Here is a 27,753-nt window from a genome sequence, read left to right on the forward strand (position 1 = left end):
GAGTGGGTTTTGAAACATACACTGGGTCACTATATCCTTCGGCAGGCACTGGTTTGTTTAAGATGGTGTATATCTGTGCAACTTCTACTGGCCCTTCCTTTCCCTTTCCCTTCCTTTCCCTCGCTCTCTTTTTCGCTACCCTCGGTTGCCAGGGGAGATGAAATCTGTTCTTTTATTTGCTCCTTTCTTTTTATTGGAGGCACCTCTTCAAATAACCTCCATAGGTCTAGTATCTCTCTTCTATTTTGTAATTGCTTTCCTTCATATTTCACAAATATGTCAAATGATCCTCCTTGGGGCTATACCTGTGGTAGCCCTTCCCCTTTTAGTTCCGTGACCCATTGGTCATGGTACTTTGTTATATGCTCTGCATAACTTGGCAAATTCTGTTAAATATGAGCCAGTGGCGTTTCCACCCCAATGTTACTCTTCCGCCCCTCCCCCCCTTTCTGATACCCTGTTTTGGTGGGTGGGTGTTATGTACTCACAATGCTGATGATGGCAATATTCTACCGCTAATATACCACTTTTGTATGCCTCATATACCAAATATTTGAAAGGTCACACTTACAATGACCACTTTTCATAAAACCATTACACAGTCATTTTAACAATTTACCAAGACATAATGATCACAAAAGAAACATAACCGGTTCAATACATAACCTTGATTGACAAACACTTTACATACAACATGTAACATACACCTCCCTTTCTTCTCTCCACTACTCTTTATCCAAGAGATCTCTTTTACTTCAACCCATTGCACCCCTTATCCCTTAGATTATCTGAATACCATTTACTATTCTCGAAATCCAACTCTTTTTAATGTTGCTCGCACTTGATACTCACGTGTCCATATTGATTCGAGACCCTCCGGACAAGATCCGTCTAGGCGAAGCTGCCCCACGCTCAATAGTAGCCCCTGGCTCCAGCGAGTGGTACTATGGGTTTTGTGAAGTGGGACCCGCACCTTCTTGCCCTACTGCATGCGCACGTCTAAGCTTACCGGTTGCCGTAGGCGGGCAACTCTCTTGAGGGGGCGCGCTGTGCGTCTCCACTGTGGCCGGGGACGTCTCTTGCCAACAGGAACAAGAAAAAAAAAGACAAATCACATCTAAGGGGTCACCACTTGAAAGCGAGCATCCCCCAAAAAGGCATTTAAAACTCCACAATGAGAGTCAGTGATGGACACACCCCAGATGTGAATGAGACCAAGACCAAGTACGGGTGAAGTCAAAAAGTTTATCTAAACCAAATAGGGCAAGCAGAGAACTCTGCAAACTCTAAGAGCGCTCTGCCAAACATCAGCAAGCACCTACATTTTGTTACAAATCCACGTCACCTATGACGTGGGAACTAGGGATTACATGAATCGATGAGATTGGGCAAAGGGAAATAAACAATATAGATTCTGTAGGGTCAGCGCTCTTGATTGGTGAGACTCTGCATGATGTCGTGATGATGCTTGTGGGTCAGCTGGGCTCATCAGGGTGGAGTACCAGGTCAGGAGCTGTTTGGGTTAATACATCTTGGCTGCACTAACATTCATTGTTAACTTTTGCTTCATGTTGTCTTATAAATCCTACAAGTTGTTAAGCTAACATCACATGAGAAATAGCATATAACTCTAGGTGCTCTCCATGCATCATCATAAAAACATTATTCGAAAAAGGGGCAGCTTCATGTGTCCGGATGTCTTATCAAGGGGCATGTGTCAGGATACCTTTATCATTCTGCTGTGTTAGATCTAGTAGGAGACATCTTTATAGTATGTTAGTACAAGAGTGAATAAACCGCCACCATTATCAGTCGAGGTTGGGGTGAACTAGAATACTATCGGGTCAGTGGGCACATAGCGGGTACATCAAAAGGCGGTGGGATGTGGGGGCTTGCTGCCCATCCTTTTTTTGACCAGAGCATGGAGGTACAAAAGTGGTTTTATGGTGGCATTGTGTGTCAGGGGGCATGAGGGAAGGCAAATACCTCGAGCGGGTTCAGCAGGACGGCGAGGAGGTATATCTGTATTATTCCAACATCAGTAAAACAAGGGCCTTCAATTGTCAGCCCAGTCTGAGGAGGGAGGAGGGTGGGGGCTGAGTATGTGGCTCTGCAGGGGATGGGAGAGATGGCCCTGTGGCTTCTCGAGCATCTATGTTATAGGGTTGCATGCACATCATTATAAATGAGAGACGGGATTATGCCAGTATGATTACATATATACATCGAAGATCATGCGAGCCTATGAACATTATATGTATTACACGTTTTCATCTTTCCTGAGTACCATGTTTGCAAAATAACGTCTATCAACAAAGGTCTTGTTAGCATCACATCATTTACAGGGCTGAGGTTTTACAACTGGGCGCGAGACACACAAGAAAAGCTATCATTAAAAAATGAGGTAGAAACAGGTTGGCGTATATATTAGCATAGGAAAGAGTCTACAACATTCTGCTTATAATCTGATTTGTGTAACATAATGCTCAAAGAATAAACAAATACTTCAAAAGACACTCAATTAATATGGTCGACACTCATTACCTCAAAAAACCTGTACATATTGCAACACTTAATGGTCTACTTATAAACTTGTATATGTTTAGAAAATCATAGAGGTCATATGGATATCACACATTGCTTTTAAATATTGTGCAGCAACAATAATCCTTGATTAGTAATGGCAGGTTCGAATACATATATATATATTTTATAACTTCACGTGTGGGTGATCTGGGATTGAAGAGGGCCACCTTATTTCAATAGGAACAATCAATCTCATGGGCTTGAGTCTAATTTATCATCCTTACAGTTGGCTTAGTAGCATGGGTGAAACTGTGTGGCACACAGGCTTAGCATACATGTCTGACACTTCAAACGGGGAACGGGGTTGGTGGTTATTCACAGCATATATTATAGATGTGGGGGTCAAGTTTTATAGAGGTAGCTTTGTTTTTCTAAGACCCCAGCTTTTGCCGGTCATCGTTAGGTCAAGGATATACTGCGGAAGGTGAAAGATACAGAGGCCGATTCATGGAATAATTAGCGCGGCGCAAGTGGCCAAAAACGTGCGAATCGCAGTGGAATAGCGAAAATCGCAGTGCAAGTGCAAAAATCGCACGAAAAGCAGCGCACATCGATTCATGGAAGGCCGTGCGCGAGAAGACCATCGGATGTGCGATAAGAAAGTGCGCGGCGCACGTTGGCGCACAGGCCATCTAACGGCGTGCGCCAGGTTACAGCGAAATTCACACAGGCCACAGCGAAAATCGCACATAGCACGGCGCACGCAACAAAAGTAGGCGTAACACAGGGCGTAACACTCGGAATGGGGAACAACTTGCCAAAAGGTGGGCGTCACGGGGGAAGCACAGGGTACAAGTGCGCGGAACGCCCACACGCTCGCCTCCAACACGTATTCATGGAATGAAATAGGGCAAAAAAGCGCACGCTCAAACCAGCGCACAGGCACAAACACGACCGCCACAAGAAAGCAGGCGGTAGCGTCTCTGCGCCTGGAAGAAATGTGCGCCAAAAGGTGCGCCAACAAATAGCACCCATATACAGCCATGATGAATGGCCAATACTGTGGCCCTCCAGGACAAATGACGTGCAAAGGGGTAGCCACAAACACAGACAGGCGCTGACAGAAAAAAAAGCGTGTGCGTGTATACCGGGGTGCGCGGGAAGTCTCACATGCGTTTAGGCAGGGTACGTGGATTTCAGGGGTGCGCGGGAAGTTCCACACGCGACATGGCCGGGTACGTGGATTTCAGGGGTGCGCGGGAAGTTCCACACGCGACATGGCCGGGTACGTGGATTTCAGGGGTGCGCCGGAAGATCCACACGCGATTAGGCAGGGTACGTGGATTTCAGGGGTGCGCGGGAAGTTCCACACGCGATTAGGCAGGGTACATGGATTTCAGGGGTGCGCGGGAAGTTCCACACGCGACATGGCCGGGTACGTGGATTTCAAAGGTGCGCGGGAAGTTCCACACGCGACATGGCCGGGTACGTGGATTTCAGGGGTGCGCGGGAAGTTCCACACGCGATTAGGCAGGGTACGTGGATTTCAGGGGTGCGCGGGAAGTTCCACACGCGATTAGGCAGGCTACGTGGATTTCAGGGGTGCGCGGGAAGTACCACACGCGATTAGTCAGGGTACGTGGATTTCAGGGGTGCGCGGGAAGTTCCACACGCGACATGCCCGGGTACGTGGATTTCAGGGGTGCGCGGGAAGCTCCACATGCGATTAGGCAGGGTACGTGGATTTCAGGGTTGCGCGGGAAGTTCCACACGCGATTAGGCAGGGTACGTGGATTTCAGGGGTGCGCGGGAAGTTCCACACGCGATTAGGCAAGGTACGTGGATTTCAGGGGTGCGCGGGAAGTACCACACACGATTAGTCAGGGTACGTGGATTTCAGGGGTGCACGGGAAGTTCCACACGCGATTAGGCAGGGTACGTGGATTTCAGGGGTGCGCGGGAAGTTCCACACGCGATTTGGCCGTGTACGTGGATTGCAGGGGTGCGCGGGAAGTCCCACACGCGATTTGGCTGTGTGCTCCCAGCCATTACCTGTACACACTCCACGGCCCCTGCAGGCAGCACACACCACAGGGGACTACACTCCACACCTGCTCATGTCTCCCACCACCCCCACCCCCCAGGGGCAGCCTCCACCAGGCCCCCACTCATGTCCCCTATCACCCCCACCCCCCAGCCACCAGGGGCAGCCTCCACCAGGCCCCCACCCATGTCACCCACCACCCTCACCCCCCAGCACTGTGGGGCACCTGCCAGCAGGCCCCCACCCATGTCACCCACCACCCCCACAACCCAGCAGTGCAGGGGCACCCTCCACCAGGCCCCCACCCATGTCCCCTTGCACCCCCACCCCCCAGCAACCAGGGGCAGCCTCCACCAGGCCCCCACCCATGTCTCCCACCACCCCCACCCCCCAGCAGTGCAGGGGCAGCCTCCACCAGGCCCCCACCCATGTCCAACCCATGTCTCCCACCCCCCCACCCCCCAGCACTGTGGGGCACCTGCCAGCAGGCCCCCACCCATGTCACCCACCACCCCCACCCCCCAGCACTGTGGGGCACCTGCCAGCAGGCCCCCACCCATGTCACCCACCACCCCCACCCCCCAGCCACCAGGGGCAACCTCCACCAGGCCCCCACCCTTGTCACCCACCACCCCCATCCCCCAGCATCCAGGGGCAGCCTCCACCAGGCCCCCACTCATGTCCCCTTGCACCCCCACCCCCCAGCAACCAGGGGCAGCCTCCACCAGGCCCCCACCCATGTCACCCACCACCCTCACCCCCCAGCACTGTGGGGCACCTGCCAGCAGGCCCCCACCCATGTCACCCACCACCCCCACCCCCCAGCAGTGCAGGGGCACCCACCACCAGGCCCCCACCCATGTCACCCACCACCCCCACCCCCAGCACTGTGGGGCAACCTCCACCAGGCCCCCACCCATGTCACCCACCACCCCCACCCCCCAGCACTGTGGGGCACCTGCCAGCAGGCCCCCACCCATGTCACCCACCACCCCCACCCCCCAGCACTGTGGGGCACCTGCCAGCAGGCCCCCACCCATGTCACCCACCACCCCCACCCCCCAGCCACCAGGGGCACCCTCCACCAGGCCCCCACCCATGTCACCCACCACCCCCACCCCCCAGCATCCAGGGGCAGCCTCCACCAGGCCCCCACTCATGTCCCCTTGCACCCCCACCCCCCAGCAACCAGGGGCAGCCTCCACCAGGCCCCCACCCATGTCACCCACCACCCTCACCCCCTAGCACTGTGGGGCACCTGCCAGCAGGCCCCCACCCATGTCACCCACCACCCCCACCCCCCAGCAGTGCAGGGGCACCCACCACCAGGCCCCCACCCATGTCTCCCACCACCCCCACCCCCCAGCCACCAGGGGCACCCTCCAACAGGCCCCCACCCATGTCACTCACCACCTCCACCCCCCAGCACTGTGGGGCACCTGCCAGCAGGCTCCCACCCATGTCACCCACCACCCCCACCCCCCAGCACTGTGGGGCACCTACCAGCAGGCCCCCACCCATGTCACCCACCAACCCCACGCCCCAGCCACCAGGGGCACCCTCCACCAGGCCCCCACCCATGTCACCCACCACCCCCACCCCCCAGCACTGTGGGGCATCTGCCAGCAGGCCCCCACCCATGTCACCCACCACCCCCACCCCCCAGCAGTGCAGGGGCACCCACCACCAGGCCCCCACCCATGTCTCCCACCACCCCCACCCCCCAGCCACCAGGGGCACCCTCCAACAGGCCCCCACCCATGTCACCCACCACCCCCACCCCCCAGCACTGTGGGGCACCTGCCAGCAGGCCCCCACCCATGTCACCCACCACCCCCACCCCCCAGCACTGTGGGGCACCTGCCAGCAGGCCCCCACCCATGTCACCCACCACCCCCACCCCCCAGCAGTGCAGGGGCACCCTCCACCAGGCCCCCACCCATGTCCCCCTGCCCCCAGGTCCTGACGATACACAATCATGGCAGTAATGGCCAGCATACCCAGCACAAACACCCAGGCAAGGATTGCATCCACACACATATTGTAAGCAATTACATGACACAACCCCAATGGCAAGTATGTAAATGAACACATGTCCGTCACACACACATACACAATGGCTGCAAGTGAATGTCAAAACCCATATCATGACATGTATGAAACCAAAGACAAAATAACACAAGTGGAAGTAAAAATAAAAAATGTATTAAAGATGAAAAATAAGTAAACAAATCAAACATACAACTATGTGGATAACAAAATAAATGGTCCATGTCGGAGAACAAAAGTAAAAATCAATAAAAAAAAAGGAATACAAAAACAAATGTTGACCAAAGCAATATCAAGTAGAAGGAAAAGAATGAAAAACCATTTCCACATGGTGAACACAATAACGAAAAAAAGAAAATGTTCCTTCAAAAAACAAACTATATACAGGAATGTACCAGGGTCCATGAGCCCAACACCATAAAGGAAACCTACTACTACCTAATGAAAAAAATATATACAAAAAAGTGGCCATTGTCCGAGCGGTCCAAAATAATAAAAACAAATAAAGGAAACCTAACACTAACTAACTATATAACTATATACAAAGGCAGCGGGCAAGTCCTGCGGCTCACTTGTTGATGTTGATGGCCAAGGCATCATCGAACTCCATGTCGATGTCCTGGAGGCGGGACTCTGTCCTGGCCCCGAGGTCTCGCAGGGATAACCCCATGTTCACCTCAAACTCCCTGCGAGCTTCCTCGAGGCACTCAGCCCGCCTCAACGCCCGACGCATGGAGAACTCCGCCCTGACCATGGCAAGCCGCTCCTCTTCCGCCCGCTGCCACTCCGCACCTATCCGCTGGACCAACTGCTCCCACACGGAAGACACCACCATCCCAGGGTTGCCCTGCCCTCCGGCCGATGCCTGCCCCTCTGATCTTGATGGCCCCGAGCCATGATGCCTCCCACGTCGAGCCTGCTGCTGCCTCCGACGCCACTGCCCCTGCCAGCACGACGGCATCCAGGCTGATGTAAACCACCGACGCCGTCGTGCACGTGCCCTGCCTGATGATGCTGTCACATCTTCCATCTGCTGGGGTCCAGTTGCTGTGTTGTCCACCCCTGCTGGACCTCCGACGCCCAACTGTGGCAGGGATGGGATCCCCACCGAGCTGGCTGCATTGGTCGGGGCAGGTCCACAGGGGGCCCTGGTGGCATCTGGGCTGGAAGACGGCAAGGAGAACGACTGGTGTATAGCCTGCACAGAGGAGGAGAGGGCCGCCACATTGGCCAACACATGCAGGAAACCCCCGAACATGGCCGATCCCAATTGGGCCACGTCGGCACGGTGCACTTTGTGATGACGTGCGTGCGCCTCCCGGGAAGCACGCACGGCATCACGAATCACAGCCGTGCGCATCGCGACCCCAATCAGGACCTTCTCCACACGGCCAGGGGTTCCCACGTCCGCAGGTGGAGGGGAGTCAGGTGACATGGACATCCCCTCTACCTGCGGACGGGCCTGGGACGGGGCATCCCTGCTGGTGCATGGTGGTGCACTCACAGGGTCAGGGACAGCGACATGCACAGGCCCCTCCACGGTGACCTGTGCTGCCTCCTACCCCTGGCCCTGGACTGCACCACTTGCACCAGCAGGGATGCCCCCACCAGGCCCCATGTGTGCCCCCGTGGCGGCCTCCTCCTCCTCTGTGCAAACCACCAACCTGGATGGCTCCTCACCGTCTCCCACCGTAGCAGGCCCCTGTGGGGGCTCACCCACCCCTTCCGCTGCAGCCGTGGGGGCATCCCCGCCGCCTTGCTCCACAGCGCCGTCTCAGACCTCTTCTTCACTAGCCGCTGCGTAGAGGGAGACAAAGAACACAAGCATCAGGGTACTGTACAATGGTCCCCTAGACAGGAAGCAATAGCGGATGACCACCACTGTCAAAGTACACTTCCATCATGTCCCTCCCTCCACAACACATGGGTCAGTCCAGGCAAAACACACACAGTAACAGGCATGCTGCATGCCATGGACATTTCCATGCATGTCCAATGGACTCTTGAAACATTCAATGATATGGAACTCACATGCATCATGGCTCATGCCTTTCACATGCACACACTTCACCTCAGTCACATCCATCTGGCCCCAAACACAACAAACACAGCGGATACAAGGGCAATTTGGCAGCTTCACTGAATCTGTGCATTGTCACACACATGTGTCATGCATCCATGGCATGCACAAGTCACAGACACGCAGGTCAGCCACACAGACATGGCTACCACATATGTACCTGGCATCAGCACCCATTCCTCACCCCCACCCATGTCCCGGTACAGAGACTGGCATGCTCTCATGTTCAAAATCTGCATAGGGCTCCCCATGCGGCATTTGAACACATGCAACAACCATGTGGGTCACACATCACTGGTTGCATATGCATTACCATGATGTCCATGCACACATACATGCATACATGGCCTATGGCACACATACAGGCAAGTATCATAGACCCATCACACAGCAACATGCCCTGTCTCACACAGTAATGCTTGGACACTTACCGCTCAACTCCAGACGGGCCTCCCTCTCAAGGATCTGGGCGTGGAGCGCTGGGCGTACGCGTTCCAGGACCCTCATCTGGATGGAACTCATGCGGCCCTGGCCCCCCTCCACGAGGCGCCGGGCCTTCACAAGGGTCCTGGACCTCAAGTCCTCCCAGCGCTTCTTGATCTTCTGGACGTTGCGTGTTGCCACCCCCTCCGCGTTGATGGCAACCACACAGTCGGCCCAGATCCTCTCCCGTCCATCCTTGCTGGCGCGGGACGATCCAAAGAGGGCATCATACTGCCCCAGGATATGCTCCACCAGGACACCAACTTCGGTGGCAGTGAAGCTGGTGCCCCTCTGCCCCTCTGGCCTGGGGTTGCCACTGGTGCCAGATGTGGAAGTGCCCGACATGGCAACCCCAGAGGCAGGTGTGGGAGGGCAACTGGGTCCTGGGGCTGGGCTGTGGAGCGATGTAATCCCAGTCGGGAGTCTTCAGTTCCAGCAGGGGTGGACACAGCAACTGGACCCCTGCAGATGGCTGATGTGCAGGCACCAAATGGCAGGGCACGGTGGCAGCAGGCAGGCAGGCAGGCAGGCAGCAGCAGATGGCACATGGGAGGCTGCTTGGGGCACTGGGGGGCAGTAACTCGGCCTTCTGGGCAGGAGCGTGGTCTTCCGTGTGTTTTCGCGTGGCCAGCTTGATACGGAGTGATTTGGCACGTGAAAATTCAGCACGTCAGCGTGAAATCCGAGGAAAGGCCCTTAGCGTGTAAGCGCTTAAGCACGCATACGCGATTCTATTGGTCCAGAGTCCCTCACCGCGTAAGCGCGTATGTGATGTGACCTGCACGGGTGTTCCCCACCCAGCACGTGATGACGGAGCACACGTGTAAATACTGCACGTCAGAGTGTCATCGCGTGTAATTGGACAAAAGTGCGCGTACACGCGATTGGCCTATGTACGTGTATTTCAAGTGTGCGCGGGCACTTACACACGCAAGTACGTCAGCGCACCTGTATCCCGTTGTGCGTGTGAATTTCCACACGCTATTGGACTGGGAACTGGATTCCAGGGGTGCGCGGGTCACACGCTCACCTAGAACACGCGCAAAGCATGAATTTGCGCACTTTAACAATAACAAGCCAGACGCCAGGATGAACATACCGTTCCTAGCAGCAGTGGCAGTGGGCTACCAAAGGAGGAGGAGGAGGATAGTCAGGGCCAGAATATTCACACCCAGAACCAGCCTTTTCGGGATGCCTGATGACCAGGTGTATGGAAGGTACAGGTTTCCACCACACATAATACTGGACCTGGTGAGTGAGTGGGAGGATGACCTCACATCACCCACCCTGTGCTCCCAAGCACTCAGCCCCCTGGAGAAGGTCCTCAATGTACTGCACTTCTTAGCCACTGGATCATTTCAGCGGACAAGTGCCATAGTGGGTGGGGTGTCACAGGCCACCCAGTCACGCTGCCTACACCAGGTCTTGAACATCATCACTGCACGCCCATCAGTCCGCAGGCACATATACCTGCCCAGAACACCTGCAGAAAGGCATGCTGCCGCCCTGGGTTTTTACGGTGTGGCACGATTCCCCAAAGTGCTAGGTGCCATCGACTGCACCCATGTGGCTCTACGTCCCCCCAGGGCATCTGAGCACATCTATAGGAAACGCAAGCACTGGCATTCCATCAACGTGCAGGTAGTATGTAATGCCAAGGGAATCATCACCTCAGTATATGCCAACTATCCCGGCTCCACCCACGACAGCTTCATTTACCGAATGTCCAACCTATGCCGGGACCTAGATGCTGGGCGGCATGGCGATACATGGTTGCTTGGTGAGTATGTATGCCACTGCACATGCATGCATGTTGGATACTGAGCAAGGTCACAACCTCACCAATGATACCAATCACCACCTCCACAGGGGACAGTGCCTACCCTCTCAGCCCCCACATGATGACGCCAATTCGGAACCCCACCACGCCACCCGAGGTAAGATATAACACAGCCCACATTACAACCCGGGGCATAGTGGAGCGCACATTCAGAGTGCTAAAGTCACGCTTTCGCTCCCTTGACCGTTCTGGCGGGCAGCTGTTATACGCTCCCCCAGTAGTGTGCAGGATCATAGTGGCAGCATGTGTCCTGCACAACGTTGCAACACGCCGGGGCCTGGCCGTGGACATGGTGGTGGCCCCACATCCCCAACCACATGCACAGCCGCTGCGCATGGGAGGGGAAAGGGCACGGGGGGAGGCAGCCCATACACAGCTAGTGGCTAATTACTTCACATAGTAATCACACCCCTGTGGACTGCACACTGGCCTGGCACATTCCATCTGACAGTCAATGATGACTCAACCTGACACTGATCCTGAATGTCTGGAGATTCAACCGTGAAAAGCATATCAGCCTGAGATTGTTCAACTGGAAGTGTTACAATGTGTGCTTCCCTACCCACACACACCACCAATGCAGTGTTGTGAAGAAACACATTCAAGCAGCTAAAATGAATACCCACTTGCTAAATGCAACAAGAGGACAGTGCCATGTCACCCAACCCATCCCCAGCACCGCCACACAACACAAAGTGCCATGTCATGCTATGTGCAGGTAAACAAAGTAATCCCCACAACATGACAAGTGTTGCGATGTATAGCGTCCCCAATTGAAACTTGCTACACCTGAAATACTCACTGTAATGCAGGACCAACAACAAACTTGAGCAGGTACTACCATTGACATGCTTCACTAATGTGATAAATCAGTAGTCTCACCACCTGGAAATGCCTGCACTCCCACCACTTCCAACTGAACAGTGTTGGCGCCATGTAGAGTTGTAGGTGCACTGCTGCCAACAAGGACCCCATCTCCAGAATAGAGGGCCTTGTGTAGACATGAGGTAGGGACCTGCAAATTGGGAGGCAGACACAGATGATGAGTTACACATCAATGCAACATGCAGTGTACAACACAACAGCAATATGCACTAGGAATGTATACACAGTATTGACTAGACTACCCACACATGTAGTGGGAGTCCAATGTCACCATGTACTTCAATGTCACTTGGGCACACCCTTTGCAAGCCCATGGAAATGGGAAGCAGGAGGGGTGTGTGTGACTCAAACCCAGGCATCTGAACCTAATACATGACAAGCCTGCATGTGCCCAGCCACAATGCAGCGTATGCCCACAGGAACCACGGAAGCCAACAAATTGTCCCAAAAAAAATTGGGAAAAATATAAAATTAAAAATAAAAATAAAAATAAAAATAAAAATAAAAAAAAATCAAAAATGGCCATTAAAGGGCCCGGGGGGGTTGGGGAGGCCACCCAGGAGGTCCGAGGTCAGGGTGCACACCAAAACCCACCTGTGTGGATCCTGGGAAAAAAAACACCTCCATGGGCTCATGGCCCACACGGCTACCCTATTGTGGGAGTATCACTGCTGTCGCTATTATCACCCTGTGCAGCTGCATCCGGAGGTGGTTGCACTATGGGAGGCAGCCCACGCAAGGCCCTACTCTGTTCCTCCATGGCTGCAAGCATGCGGGTGTGGTAGGTCTCGTTCTGGAGGATGAGGGTGCGGAGGTCCCCAGGCAACAACTCACGGGATGCCCGGACCTCCGCCCTCGTTGCTTGCATCTCAGCTGAGAGCGTACGGGTGAGCCGCTCCAGCTGCTGTTCTGTCCTTTGGTGTGTTGAAGCCTCAAGCTCAACAAGAGTCGTCCTGAGTTGATGTAGCTCCTGCCTCAGGGCTTCCCTGTGGCCCTGGGACTCTATGGAGATGGCCTCCTGCAGAGTCGCCAGTGCCGCCCGCCTGTCCCTGTTGGACGCCAACATGTCCTCCCTGTGTGACTGGCAGATGGAGTTGGTTGCCTGCTCTAGTCGCTCCATCAGCCTTTCAGGGGGGACAATGGAAGTGGCCACCCTATCCATGGCCTGAGCCATCATCTCGGATGATGCTGCCTGTTGGGTAGCCATACCGTAAATGGATTGCTCCCATGCGGTATTGCCAGGTGGCGTACGGCCACCACGTCGGCGGGCACCACACCCGTCTGGGGCAAGGCGGACTGCGCCTTGCTGTGCCGGCACTGCCTGAGGCTGCAGGACTGCATTCCCCCTCTGATCTGCTGGCCCAGGAACAGGATCAGATGTCGCGGAGTGTGACCCTGCATCCGTAACCACCAAAGGCCTAGCTGCCAACACTGACATCCCCATTGAGGGTTCTGACCCTGGTGCAGGTGGGTGGGACAGAACAGAATCCCTCCCTGGAACACTCACCTGCGACGGCACGTAGGTCTCATCATCCGAGTCAACAGCTGAGTACAGCTCGGGGGAGGTGCAGCCAGAGACACCCCTTGAGAGCACGACCTGCAGCACTTGTGGGTTCTCACCCACCAGCACACCACGTCCCTCACTGGTGGTTGGTCGGCCCTCGGACCCCTCCTGGCTCTGCACCATCTCCACAACCCCAGCAGTATCAGGTGCGTCTTCCCCTGCAATGACATAATGACAAAGAAATGGAAACACGCATTAGCACCATGGCACACAATGAGGGCTGAGAAGCAAGAGAACCAGTACTTGATTGACACATGTCCCACATGACTAAGACCCTCCCATGCATGCACCCTCACTGCGTATGAAGGGCAGGCAAATGGCACACACTCACGACACAAAGATGGAAGATGAACACATTTTCTGCATGCTGCCTGGCAGTGGCATCACACATTGGCCTGTGATTGCCAGGTGACACACACATGCCATCACACAGCTGGCATGTACCATTGCTATTGAGTGTAGATGGAGAGGAGGGCAGCACTTATTCATTCAGTCCAGTTCCCGCATGCAATAGCTTTTCTAATTCAAACAGGTCTGATTTTTCACCTGGAGCTGCCAGTCCAATATGGTCCAATTGCACAGGGACATGTGTGAACATATGATATCCAGGTAACAAAGTCACTCCACTTTACCATAGCCATGCCAGACATGTGACCAGAGGACTGAGGAATGCCTAGTATAAGTGGTGGAATGCAAACAATCTGTCTGATTGAACATAGAAAAATAAGCAACAATGTTGCGGCAAGGTGACACTACAAGGGCAACTGGGGTGCTGTTGGGCTAGATGTCTACTGTTGGCAGAAGGGATACTGCAATGGCCAAATGCAGCTGCGCAGGATGTATTGCATGAAGCACATGGCTGACCCATACGACTCAGGCGCACACACTCTCACCTGGCACACAAACAGATGCCCTCACACACACACCATGCACATGGATGACACACACATGCATGTGCACTCACCGGACAATGCCTCGTAATCAGGCAGATCTCCCACGCCTTGGATCTGTTCCTCCGTGACGTAGATCCCAGCCACTGACTCATGTGGAGTGAGTTCCATGTCTAATACTGGAGACCCACCTCCAGTCACTAGAGTTGCAGCATGACTTGAGGCCAGCTTCTTCTTTGCCCTGCGCTTTAGGTCATTCCAGCGCTTATAGCAATCATTGGCTGTGCGCCTCACGATTCCAAGGGCACTTACGATGTCCGCAACGGTCTGCCAGTGTGCCTGGCGTTGTGCAGGTGTGGTCTTGGATCCTGCAACAATGACCATCTCGTTATCATGTCCGGACACATACTCGACAAGTGCATTTAGTTCGTCATCCGTGAAGCTGGGCTTCCTGGACGGGCCGGACTGTGTAGCCGTGTCTGGGGCATCAGCCTGTGCCGGACGAGCACTCTTCCTCTTCCGCTTGGAAAATGGTGGTGATCCTGAGTGTCCTGCGCCGCTCTTGACACTAGGGGCAGGAGCCCTGGTGGGCTCTGTATCAGGTGTGTGGGATTGCACACTCAGCATGGGAGTTGGTGCAGGCATTGGCTCTAGTGTAATGGTGTCAGGGGGAATGTCAGCAGGATGGACTAGGACCGACACTGTCCTGGCTGGGTGTGTGAGAGCTGGGGTGGATGGAGCTGCAGCTGCCCCTGCAGCCTCTCCGCCCTGCCTACTTGGGGCAGCAGATGACCTTGCTGCCCCAGATCCACGTGGCATGATGGCATCAACGTGCACCAGCGCACGTGTCGTAGCCCTGCTGACCTGGAAGTCAGCCATGGAGTCAGCCAGGTCTGGTGCCACAATGGGCTGGTCCAACAAGGGCTGAGCATGGATGGTGTCAGCCACATCAGCCTCAACGGGAGGGGGGGAGGGCGGAGCGGGGGGATTATGGGTGCCCTTGACTGGTCCTCCACACATGGGGGGACAGGCTCACCCTGCAAGTTACGACCACGTCCCCTACCGGATCCACCACGGCCACCACTTGTGGCTCTTCCACCTTTGCCACCCTTACGGAATCCTCGCCTCCCAGCCATGGCACTGATATTAATGTGCGTATGGGAGTGGATGTAGACTATTGTCCTGGGCAATTGGGGGTCAAAGGGGTTGGGTACCAGATGGTAATTGTACCCTAGTGCTCTAGCAAGGCTGAATGTAACCCCTGGGGAAAGATGACGGGTCACGCAACGCACAGGAGGCCCAAAAAAGTGAGATGACGTGAACGCAACCCCTCCTAGACCACGTGTGCAGAAAGAAAAACCTGCACTACGCTGTGGCACCCAGTAACACAAGAATGAACGTATGCGTGTCACACGCAGCCTAGAATGACCTCTGAAGGGGTAGGCTACACACGGGGCAAGCACAGAAGTTAGATACGTGCGTGACTCACCGTCTGCCAGGTAAAAGAGCGTGAAAAATGAGCGCGTTTGCTTGGCAACACCCCCGCCAAAAGAAGATTTGTACGCTGTCTGAGGAGACAGGACAACAGTAGAAGGGGACACTGTTTGAGGGAACAGGCCCAGGTAAACCAGAACAAGAAAAAAAAGAGAAAAAGCTGTCAGAGGTAACAGGGAGTACGAACTGGAAACGCTGTGAAGTAAATCGCGTGTGAAACGACAAGAAGTACAGAATTCACCCACTCGCTCTCCACGAAAAGCACGTACAAGGAAATGGTGTTCTACACGTACCTTATATACAGGCCCACACGTACAGCGTCACTTACGCGGCGTGTACGTGCTAGGGCCATTGCCACCAATCACACGCTTTGTCACTTCTGCGTGTAGGTCCTTTTTCACCAATCACATGCTTTGTCACTTTTGCGTGTAGGTCCTTTTTCGCCAATCACACGCTTTGTCACTTCTGCGTGTAGGTCCTTTTTCACCAATCACACGCTTTGTCACTTCTGCGTGTAGGTCCGTTTTCACCAATCACACGCTTTGTCACTTTTGCGTGTATGTCCATTTTCAACTATTACACGCTTTGACACTCGGACGTGTCACGCAACATTTTCCTACGCGTGCACGTCGATTTACACGCAGACGTGTTTGATTTTCGCGTGCCAAATCACTCGTATCAAGCTGGCCACGCGTTCACACACGGTAGACCTCATCCTGCCAAGGGGGCCAAATTACTGCCCCCCAGAGCCCTGAGCACGCTCCCACCTGCCATCTGCTGCTGGCTGACTGCCTGCTGGCCACGTGCCCTGCCATTTGCTGCCTGCACATCAGCCAGGGGTGCTGTTGCTGTGACCACCCCTGCTGGAACCAAAGGCTCCCGACTGCTTTTCCGTCGCCCCACAGCCCTGCCCCAGGACCCAGTTGCCCACCCACTCCTGCCTCTGGGGTTGCCATGTCGGCCACTACAACAGGTGGCACCAGTGCCAACCCCCGGCCAAGGAGGCAGAGGGGCACCAGCTTCAGTGCCAGGGAAGTTGGTGTCGTGGTGGAGGCTGCCCCTGGTGGCTGGGGGGTGAGGGTGTAAGGGGACATGAGTGGGGGCCTGGTGGAGGCTGCCCCTGTACTGCTGGGGTGTGGGGGTGGTGGGAGACATGGGTGGGGGCCTGGTGGAGGGTGCTCCTGGTGGCTGGGGGGTGGGGGTGGTGGGAGACATGGGTTGGACATGGGTGGGGGCCTGGTGGAGGCTGCCCCTGCACTGCTGGGGGGTGGGGGTGGTGGGAGACATGGGTGGGGGCCTGGTGGAGGCTGCCCCTGCACTGCTGGGGGGTGGGGGTGGTGGGAGACATGGGTGGGGGCCTGGTGGAGGCTGCCCCTGGTGGCTGGGGGGTGGGGGTGGTGGGAGACATGGGTTGGACATGGGTGGGGGCCTGGTGGAGGCTGCCCCTGGTTGCTGGGGGTGCAAGGGGACATGAGTGGGGGCCTGGTGGAGGCTGCCCCTGGATGCTGGGGGGTGGGGGTGGTGGGTGACATGGGTGGGGGCCTGGTGGAGGCTGCCCCTGGTTGCTGGGGGTGCAAGGGGACATGAGTGGGGGCCTGGTGGAGGCTGCCCCTGCACTGCTGGGGGTGGGGGGGTGCAAGAAATGGGTGGGGGCCTGGTGGAGGCTGCCCCTGCACTGCTGGGGGTGGGGGTGGTGGGAGACATGGGTGGGGGCCTGGTGGAGGCTGCCCCTGGTTGCTGGGGGTGCAAGGGGACATGAGTGGGGGCCTGGTGAAGGGTGCCCCTGCACTGCTGGGGGTCGGGGGGTGGGAGACATGGGTGGGGGCCTGGTGGAGGCTGCCCCTGCACTGCTGGGGGGTGGGGGTGGTGGGAGACATGGGTGGGGGCCTGGTGGAGTCTGCCCCTGGTTGCTGGGGGGTGGGGGTGCAAGGGGACATGAGTGGGGGCCTGGTGGAGGGTGCCCCTGCACTGCTGGGGGTGGGGGGGGTGGGAGACATGGGTGGGGGCCTGGTGGAGGCTGCCCCTGGTGGCTGGGGGGTGGGGGTGCAAGGGGACATGAGTGGGGGCCTGGTGGAGGGTGCCCCTGGATGCTGGGGGGTGGGGGTGGTGGGAGACATGGGTGGGGGCCTGGTGGAGGCTGCCCCTGTTTGCTGGGGGGTGGGGGTGCAAGGGGACATGAGTGGGGGCCTGGTGGAGGGTGCCCCTGCACTGCTGGAGGTGGGCGGGTGGGAGACATGGGTGGGGGCCTGGTGGAGGCTGCCCCTGGTTGCTGGGGGGTGGGGGTGCAAGGGGACATGAGTGGGGGCCTGGTGGAGGCTGCCCCTGCACTGCTGGGGGTGGGGGGGTGCGAGACATGGGTGGGGGCCTGGTGGAGGCTGCCCCTGCACTGCTGGGGGGTGGGGGTGGTGGGAGACATGGGTGGGGGCCTGGTGGAGGCTGCCCCTGGTTGCTGGGGGGTGGGGGTGCAAGGGGACATGAGTGGGGGCCTGGTGGAGGGTGCCCCTGCACTGCTGGGGGTGGGGGGGTGGGAGACATGGGTGGGGGCCTGGTGGAGGCTGCCCCTGCACTGCTGGGGGTGGGGGGGTGGGAGACATGGGTGGGGGCCTGGTGGAGGCTGCCCCTGCACTGCTGGGGGGTTGGGGTGGTGGGAGACATGGGTGGGGGCCTGGTGGAGGCTGCCCCTGGTTGCTGGGGGGTGGGGATGCAAGGGGACATGAGTGGGGGCCTGGTGGAGGGTGCCCCTGCACTGCTGGGGGTGGGGGGGGGTGGGAGACATGGGTGGGGGCCTGGTGGAGGCTGCCCCTGGTGGCTGGGGGGTGGGGGTGCAAGGGGACATGAGTGGGGGCCTGGTGGAGGGTGCCCCTGGATGCTGGGGGGTGGGGGTGGTGGGAGACATGGGTGGGGGCCTGGTGGAGGCTGCCCCTGGTTGCTGGGGGGTGGGGGTGCAAGGGGACATGAGTGGGGGCCTGGTGGAGGGTGCCCCTGCACTGCTGGGGGTGGGGGGGGTGGGAGACATGGGTGGGGGCCTGGTGGAGGCTGCCCCTGGTTGCTGGGGGGTGGGGGTGCAAGGGGACATGAGTGGGGGCCTGGTGGAGGCTGCCCCTGCACTGCTGGGGGGTGGGGGTGGTGGGAGACATGGGTGGGGGCCTGGTGGAGGCTGCCCCTGCACTGCTGGAGGGTGGGGGTGGTGGGAGACATGGGTGGGGGCCTGGTGGAGGCTGCCCCTGGTTGCTGGGTGGTGGGGGTGCAAGGGGACATGAGTGGGGGCCTGGTGGAGGCTGCCCCTGCACTGCTGGGGGGTGGGGGTGGTGGGAGACATGGGTGGGGGCCTGGTGGAGGCTGCCCCTGCACTGCTGGGGGGTTGGGGTGGTGGGAGACATGGGTGGGGGCCTGGTGGAGGCTGCCCCTGGTTGCTGGGGGGTGGGGGTGCAAGGGGACATGAGCAGGTGTGCAGGGTAGTCCCCTGTTTTGTGGGCTGCCTGCAGGGGCCGTGGAGGGTGTACAGGGAACACCTGTGAGGACCCACACAGCCTAATCGCGTGTGTAACTTCCCACGCACCCCTGTAATACACGTACCCAGCCAAATCGCGTGTGATAATTCCCGCGCACCCCTGTAATACACGTACCTGGCCAAATCGCGTGTGATAATTCCCGCGCACCCCTGTTATACACATACCCAGACAAATCGCGTGTAGAACTTCCCGTGTACCCCTGTAATACACGTACCCAGCCAAATCGCGTTTGATAATTCCTGCGTACCCCTGTAATACACGTGCCCTGGCTAATCGTGTGTGAGACTTCACGCGTACCCCTGTAATACACGTACCCTGGGCAATCGCGTGTAAAACTGCCCGCGTACCCCTGTAATACACGTACTTTGGCTAATCGCGTGTAAAACTTCCCCCGTACCCCTGATATGAACGTTACCCGCTTTGCGTTCCTTGTTTGGCAGCCCTGTAAACTGGTCCAGGGTTAGCGCAGCCCTTTGCGATGATTTAGCGATTTTGATGGCTTTTCCTTGCGCGAGGGCGTTCTTGGGGGCGTTACTGGCGCTGCTGCAGGGTCGCTGCGATACTCTGCGCCACGGCTGGTTTGGGAGCCTAAAATCCATGAATACGCTGTGCGCGGAAATCGGTTTTAGCGCACGTGCCTGGCGCAGACAATCGCACGCGGACACTCTGCGCCAGCCGCTTGCGACACTTTTCTGCGAAATTCTATGAATTACCCTGACAGTGTTTGTAATGTAGCTTGTTTGCGCCTAGTCTCCCGTGAGCACAGACCTTCAGCTGAGCCGCCAAGGGGAGGAAGGTGAGGGGAGTGCTGGGGCTCGCTGTGCACGATCAGGTGGTGAGAGCTGCAGCCCTGCAGGCCGCTTGTTCCACTGAGGCCTAGATTTTTATGTTCAAAATGGAGTCGGGTGTATCACAAAATGGAGTCTGTATCATGCTAGTTGATGAGCCGTGCAGCCCCATGCCTAGACCCGCAGCCATCCCGCATCCCAGGCCCAGGTGCATAGATGGCTGCCGGCGAGTCATAGGCCCAACGCAGGTGAGGATGTAGGGGGGGGTCCTGGCAACCTTTCCTCCCATACAATGTTTAGCGTCACCTGCCGCCAATAGCACCTTCATGGCATCTGTTACTCCTAGATCAAAAAATCAAAATGTATGTTTTCGAGTGTTGGTGTTTTCTAATCTCTATGTGACAATCCAGAACACTTCAAGGCGCCAGGAAGAAAAACAGCCAACTTTCAAGATTCTGCTAAAAAGTGAGAGACAGAAGGGGGTTCGGAGGGTAAGGGGGAATCAGATAAGAAAGAGGAGGGTGGGGAAATATATATCTATATGCATGATGAACCATTAACAATAAAGTGTAAAGGCAGCCAAACATGTCAAGATGCTTCTTAGTTCGACTAGACAAAGAGGGCCTGATTTACATTGACAAAAGCTCTGTAAATCATGTGTTGATTGAAGTGAAGTACACCTTAACACACTTCAGACTGAAAGTATTTAATTCGAGAAGCAACCTTGCAGTCCATCCACCCGGGTAACTGGCTTGGCTTGGCTTCGCTCAACTTATCTTGTCTATTGCTGTATTTCAAGATATGTGTGTCGAGAAGCTGCTGTGCGTGTGAAAGTCCGGGCTGGGAATGTGCAGGAAAGCCGAGCAATCTGTGGTAAAAAGTAGCTGTTTTTGGGTGCATAAGTCTGCTGCTGTTCAGGCAGCCGGGGCCACTGTGAAGGCTGATGCCTGCTTCAGTCCAGGCTTACACAACATATATTCCTACAGACCGCCTGGACCGATACTCTTGTTTTAGGAAGATGTAGCTCAACTCCTCTCATCCAATACTAGGCCTAGCTCACAAACCATGCTCCTGGGTGACTTCAATATAGGACTGCACGATCCTAAGGATACCATTACATCATCCCTTGCCAACACTATGTCAGCATTAGACTTTTATCATTGGATCCTGAACCCCATTCATACCAAAGGTGGCATATTGGACTGGATCGCGGACCTTTATTGCAACACCAACATCACTGCAAACTCCCACTGTCCTTGGTCATACCATCACGTTATCACCTTCAGTATTACTAAGTACTCAGTCGCTAACAACCCCTCACAGGTAGCACCTGCTGCCCTATCAAGAAACAAACGCAACATTACAGTGGACTATATTCTACCACTACTCAGCCCCATCTTGATGACCCACCAGGGCTTAGGTACCAACAACCCCTCCATCATGGTCGATCTATACAACAAAACTATCATTGCTGCAAAAGACAGAGTAGCCCTATCCATGCGTAAAGCTAAACCAACAGCCCACCTCAACTCGGGGTACGCACCAAATCTGAAAATCCTGCACAGCTCCAAGAGACTGGCGGAGTCAGACTGGAAAAAATCACCAAATGATCTTAACGAAGGAAAATACGCAAAGGCAGCTAGTAATTACAGGCTATCATACAAGCAAAAGTTGTCTACTACAATGACAGAATAACCACTGCTAAATCAGGAACAATGGAAATCTTTGCTATACTCAGAGAATTAGAATCCCCAGTACCAACAACAGAAGTCTGCAACAAAGACGCAATCTGGTTCGCAGACATACACAACGCCCTTTCAGATAAAATTGCCCTCCTGAAATCGAAAATGGAAAGAACAAAAAAACACAATTAAAACAGATCAACTACCTCAACTGTCTACTTCTACCCACACTGTGAATAACAAGGTCACACAATTTGAATTCACAACTGTCACCAATTCGGAAGTCCTAAAAATCATCGGCAGTCTTAAACCATCAAAGTTCCAAGGGGACCCATGCCATGCTCTCCCTCTTCATCACAAGTCTCATCAATGCCTCGTTTGAAAACAGTACCATCCCAACAAATTTCAACATTGCCTGGGTACCACCCTTACTGAAAAAACCTTCTCTCGACCCTAACAAACCCACTAACTACTGGCTCATAACTACTGTGCCATTCCTACTCAAGATTCTAGATAGAGTTGCGTATCTCCAGATCCAAAACTACCTAGAAGCCAACAACCTCCTTGGCTTTAGACAATCAGGCTTCCGCCCTAGACATGGGACGGAAACAACACTCTTGGATCTTAAAATCCAATTTGACGAGTTCTACTCAAACTCTCTGCAGCGTTCAATCTAGTCAACCATTACATTCTCTGCAATCACCTCTCATCAGCTGCCCACTTCTCGCCCAAAGCCATCCAGTGGATGGAATCCTTTCCTACAGACAGAACAATGAGAGTATTCTCTCCAAGCGCAGCAGCACAACCCAGCCAGCTCACCTGCGGTGTACCATAACGTTCATGTGTCTCACCGTCACTCTATAATTTATTTACTAAACCCCTTTTTGTGCCACCTATACTAGCTATGCAGATGACACCCAAATCCTCATTCCCATCACCGGGTCTCATGTCACTGATTCAGCCTCTCTCAACACCATTTAGCAAACAATACAAATCTGGATGACCCACCATGGCCTATGTCAAAATGATGAAAAGACGGAACTTCTCCTTATAGTGTCTCAACTGCATCTCAACAAGCTCAACAACACATTTAAATCCTTAAATAGTGACACTAATACCATAAAGATATCCAAGGAAGTAAAAACCTTAGGTTTCTACCTAGACTCAGCTCTTACCTTAACTAAACAAGTTAATGCCACAGCCTCTGCAGCAGCCTACACCTCCAATCTAATCAACATTTGGAGACCATTTTTATCTCCTGACAGCTACATCACCCTAGCAAGAGCACTCATCTTGTCCAGGCTGGACTATTACAGTGCCCTTTATGCCGGCACCAATAACCAAAATTTAAAAAAACTTCAGGTGATAAAAAATAATGCCTGAGAGCAGCTTTAAACATTCCGAAAAACTCACACATCTCCTCGACAAGAAGGAACGCTCACTGGTTACTCGTTCAAGAATGCATCTTGTTCAAAACCCTCACCCTGATGCATAAATGCCTACACAAGTCAGCTCCTTCTTACTTGACGGACAAAATCTCTAGACACCATACCAACAGGCCCACATGCTCAGTCAGCCTGAACCTGCTCTCCACCTCGAGATTCAAATTTCAGAAAGTGAGAGGTAGCAGCTTCCCAACTATAGCAGCAAAACTTTGGAACACCCTACCAGCCAAACTAAGGTCAGAAGTATCATTCTGGGCCTTACACAAACATTTGAAAACTTGGCTTTTTACACATGAGACTAGCAACTAAATCCAGACATCAAGTAGCATACCACACACTTGGCAACCAGTCGAGTAATACGCCATCACTGATTTCTTGTCCCACTAGGCCCGCCACAAGTTTGTGCAACTTTGTAACCTTGCACCACTATGCTATCCTTTGTAATAATTGTGTCTATACGATGTCCAGACCTTTGTGTAACTATGTAACTTTGCAACCATATACTGTTATCTACCTCTGTAAGAACATCGCCTAGATGCCCTCGGGCGGAGTACGCTATATACATTACAAAATAAATAAATAAATAAATAGGCACGCAGAAAGCACAAGAGTGTGGGATTACCCATATGTGTAGCATTGTGTGCACAAGGTTAGGGGGAGCAGGATGAGTGGAAAGATGCAGCCTGGTTTCACCCGAAGCCCTGATGCACGCCAGAAACTGGATTTCACCGATGTTACAACAGAAGACCAATTCCTGTGTCTGAACCTGGCTGGTCAGATTCCCACCTCCACACAAGGTGTGACACAGTGGTGTACCGAGCGGGAACGAGGGAGATTAGGGGCTTAAGCTGCACCCTCCAAGAATCTCTTTTGAGAGGCAGACTGGATGTTTGTCAGTGGGACATCTCCCCCGTTCGGCATCTCAATAAGTGTGCCCAACGGGAATGGTGGCTTGCTAGCAGGACAATGCGCACTGAGCAATTCCTGCACATCATGCTCATTGTCCTGGCAGCAGGACACCTTACTCGTTCAGAACGGGAGAGGTGTCCCGCTGCCAGGACAATGTCCCAAGGATCTCTGGGCAGCACAGGGGCTTTCACGTTGCTCTGTGTCAACATAGCATTTCAATGTGAGCCATTAGGCAATGATGGGAGGGAATTAGCATGGACTTAGCCCCTTTAGAAATGGGAATGGGAGGGAGTGATTGGAAAGGAGAATAGTTCATAATGTTGAATGCTTTTTGAAATAATGAATTTAGCTTTTAACCCAAGGGGATTTGTTTGGCTCACATTAATCTATGTGGAGCTATTGTGACATTGCATGCAGGATGGGGAGGATACATCTAAAGCCATACTCTTATTGCTTAACATATTTCAATTACAATATATGTAGTGCATAGTTAGTTTACTTTGAAAGGCTAGTTTATTATGTAATGTGGTTTGCTTCCAAGGCATTGCTATGAATAAAGTACTATTTAAGGTCATGGAATGCAAAGCAAAACCTTAATAAATATCTATATCAGTAAGACTGTGAGTTGCTTAAATTGTCCACATTCCGGTTTCACTATTTAACTAAAGTATATGATACTGGGCAAATCAGTTAATCGTAGTGTGTCTTATCTGCAACTCTGTAACTGATTCACTTCATAGCTTATGTTAATGTATCATACTCTTATTTAAACAAAAAGCCTAATGACTATAGAGTTTCTTCATATATAATAATACTAAGATTTAGATATTTTGCATCACATAGGTATTTGCCACTTGGCTTACTTACAACAACTTATTCTAAAGTCACTTCAATAGTGCCTCCAAATATCAAAGACTGATTATGCTCCTTGTGATATCCTTTCTGTGACATTATTTCTGTTGGAGCAATCCATATGCAAATTAGTAGGTTTGCATGCATTTTACCGCAGAGCTCTAATAGATGAGTTTGTTGCATCTGTAATGCTTCTGCAGTTTTATTGTTTTTGTTATTTCTTAAAATGCCATCTGCCATTAATGTTACCAAAAAAGTAGATTGGGACTGGGGTTGGCGGTTTGGGGGCAGGAATGAGACTGTATGGAGTTGCACACTCTTCATTTGGGGGGGAGTAGCAGGACTTTTTTGTGGGTCACCCCCCCCCCCCGCAGTGCTTGATACTCCACTGGTGTGAAATCACAGCCTGCCTAGTGTAGGATATTTTGTGTAAATTTGAGGTTTGGTGGTATTTTCTTACTGTCAAAATATAAGCGGTAGTTTGGTGGTAAATTATCCTTGCATTTAGATTGGGTTTGGCCTCATATTATTCTAGTGACCATACCTTATTATATTATATTGTGGAATCTATAGATATATTATTTGCATTATTTAGTGGCGATATTTTCTTTGTGGTATTTAGTGGTGAGCATAGTTTTCTTCCCTATATTATAACCACATCATAAAACAGAACCTTCCTTTCTATTAGAGTACCTCCCAGTGATCTATAGAGAGCCTTGGACCTATACATATGATGGCACCCAACAATTTTGTATAGAGCGCCACCTACAGTTTGTGGCTGGTATCACTGGCTTATCTACACCAGGGATCTATGCGCCCTTAGGCATTACTGGCTCATGGACCTCCAGCAATCTATATATCATATTAGATTCCTTTCCAAACAAAATGCAAGGAAGGCACACACACACACACAAATCTGCTTTATCGCTGAATATTATCAGCTTATTCTTGGTTGTTATTTTTCCTGCAATTGCAAATTGACAGATCCACTACTGAAGAGAAATGGACCTCCCCCGTACTGTATACTTTATAGGTATATGAGGATGTGAATAAATTCACAGAAGCAAAAAAAATGACACTAATCATTTGTTTTTATATTCTCTTTATATTATATACAAATACAATTTACTATAATCAGTTCTTACCATAAACATTGCACCATCATCTGTAATGCAAAAGAAAAAGAAACAGAGCAAGCAAGCCTTTTAAAACATAAGTTAATTTAACATTTCAAACATGATGAAGTAAAATGCAGGGGATTTCCTATCATGTATTATAATTCAGTTATCCTTGCAACCACACACAGTGACCTCACTTAACTTATCTCCTTACCAAAACTCCTCCTAATAGATCAATCTGGAGCTTGAAATGTGTCTTTACATTGGTGGATTGAGGCAGCCAAGCAAACACTCCCAAACCGCTGCTAAAGATTTGAGGTGATTTTCAGTTCATTCTCAATCCAGTCGCTAAGACATTCTGCTTTCTCTCAAAAACAACTGTGCCTTTACCAGTCTCCTTGATGGTCTTTCCCCTGACAAAATAATGTGTGCCACTATATATGCAGCCACACATTTTCTATATGTTTATTTTCTTCTTTTTCAGGGAAAAATGCAAAATTGTTGACACCAGTATGCTATTTACATACAGCACCACAAAACCGTCGCCTTTACATTGTGAGTTCCTGTAAGTTATGCATTTAACTTCTTGTTTTTATTCTGCGGCCAATTCATGACTTGTGTGGATTTTCTGCTTGAAGGACTTCTGTGTGCTTTTGCAAAATCCACTTACATTGAAATTTTGTGGTGATTGACATTTTGTAGCGGTGGCAGGGGACTTCGAAATCAAGCAACTCCAGTTTGGATTCTGTTGCATTCAGGGAGCTGCAGGGAGACCAGCAGGAGATAGTGCAGGAATAATGGTGCAGGGATCGCTTGCACAATGAGCAAGAGAGATGGCGGACTTTAATTTAATTTCAGTGCACATCCCCTGTTTTTCTGCAATTACTGCCATATTTTAGCAATGAATCCTGGACCGAACCATAAGTAGCCCTGCTGGGGACACAGATTATATATACATCAAATATCTTTCAGGTTATCCTCATATTGGGAATTGTATTCTCATTGTATTTACTCTAACTGAACAAGCATCCATTGTCAGAACATTTTCGGTTGGTAAATGTCCTGTCTGATATCGATAAGCTGTGACCAGTGCTAACGATATTGTTCTTCTCTACCTCTGTGGTCTTTTCATCTGCTGCTAGATTCTGTTTCCTTGCCCATGCCAGCTGGTCACCTTTCAGAGATGGTTTTCTCCTTTGGCTGCACTCCGATCCCTGTACGAGGAGGATCTGGATGCATTTGTGTAGGAGGGGTGTGCTGAAAGATGCATACAGATAATGCATGCCCTTAATTCACTCCTTTTGTGTCCAGTATCCTAATGATTCAGTTCTGAAGTTTCCGTAAAATGGCAGTAGTTGTGCATTTGAGTGAGCACCTCACATATGATAGAAACACCAGTGCTCTGTACTTGCTTGTGTTGACCATGTCTGGCATTTAAGGCTGTAACTGGTGAATTTTGGCAGGAATTCCCATTTGAGGCTCCACGTGGGCCTGTGACACTGTACCATGCATATGATGACTAATAGTGATTCCAAATGCTTAATCTAGCATGAGATGGCAGTACTTGGGAATTTGGGGCTGCACTAGACATA

This window comes from Ambystoma mexicanum, chromosome 5p (assembly GCF_040938575.1).
Source record: "Ambystoma mexicanum isolate Mex_15411 chromosome 5p, UKY_AmexF1_1, whole genome shotgun sequence".
In the NCBI taxonomy this organism is placed as follows: Eukaryota; Metazoa; Chordata; class Amphibia; order Caudata; family Ambystomatidae; genus Ambystoma; species Ambystoma mexicanum.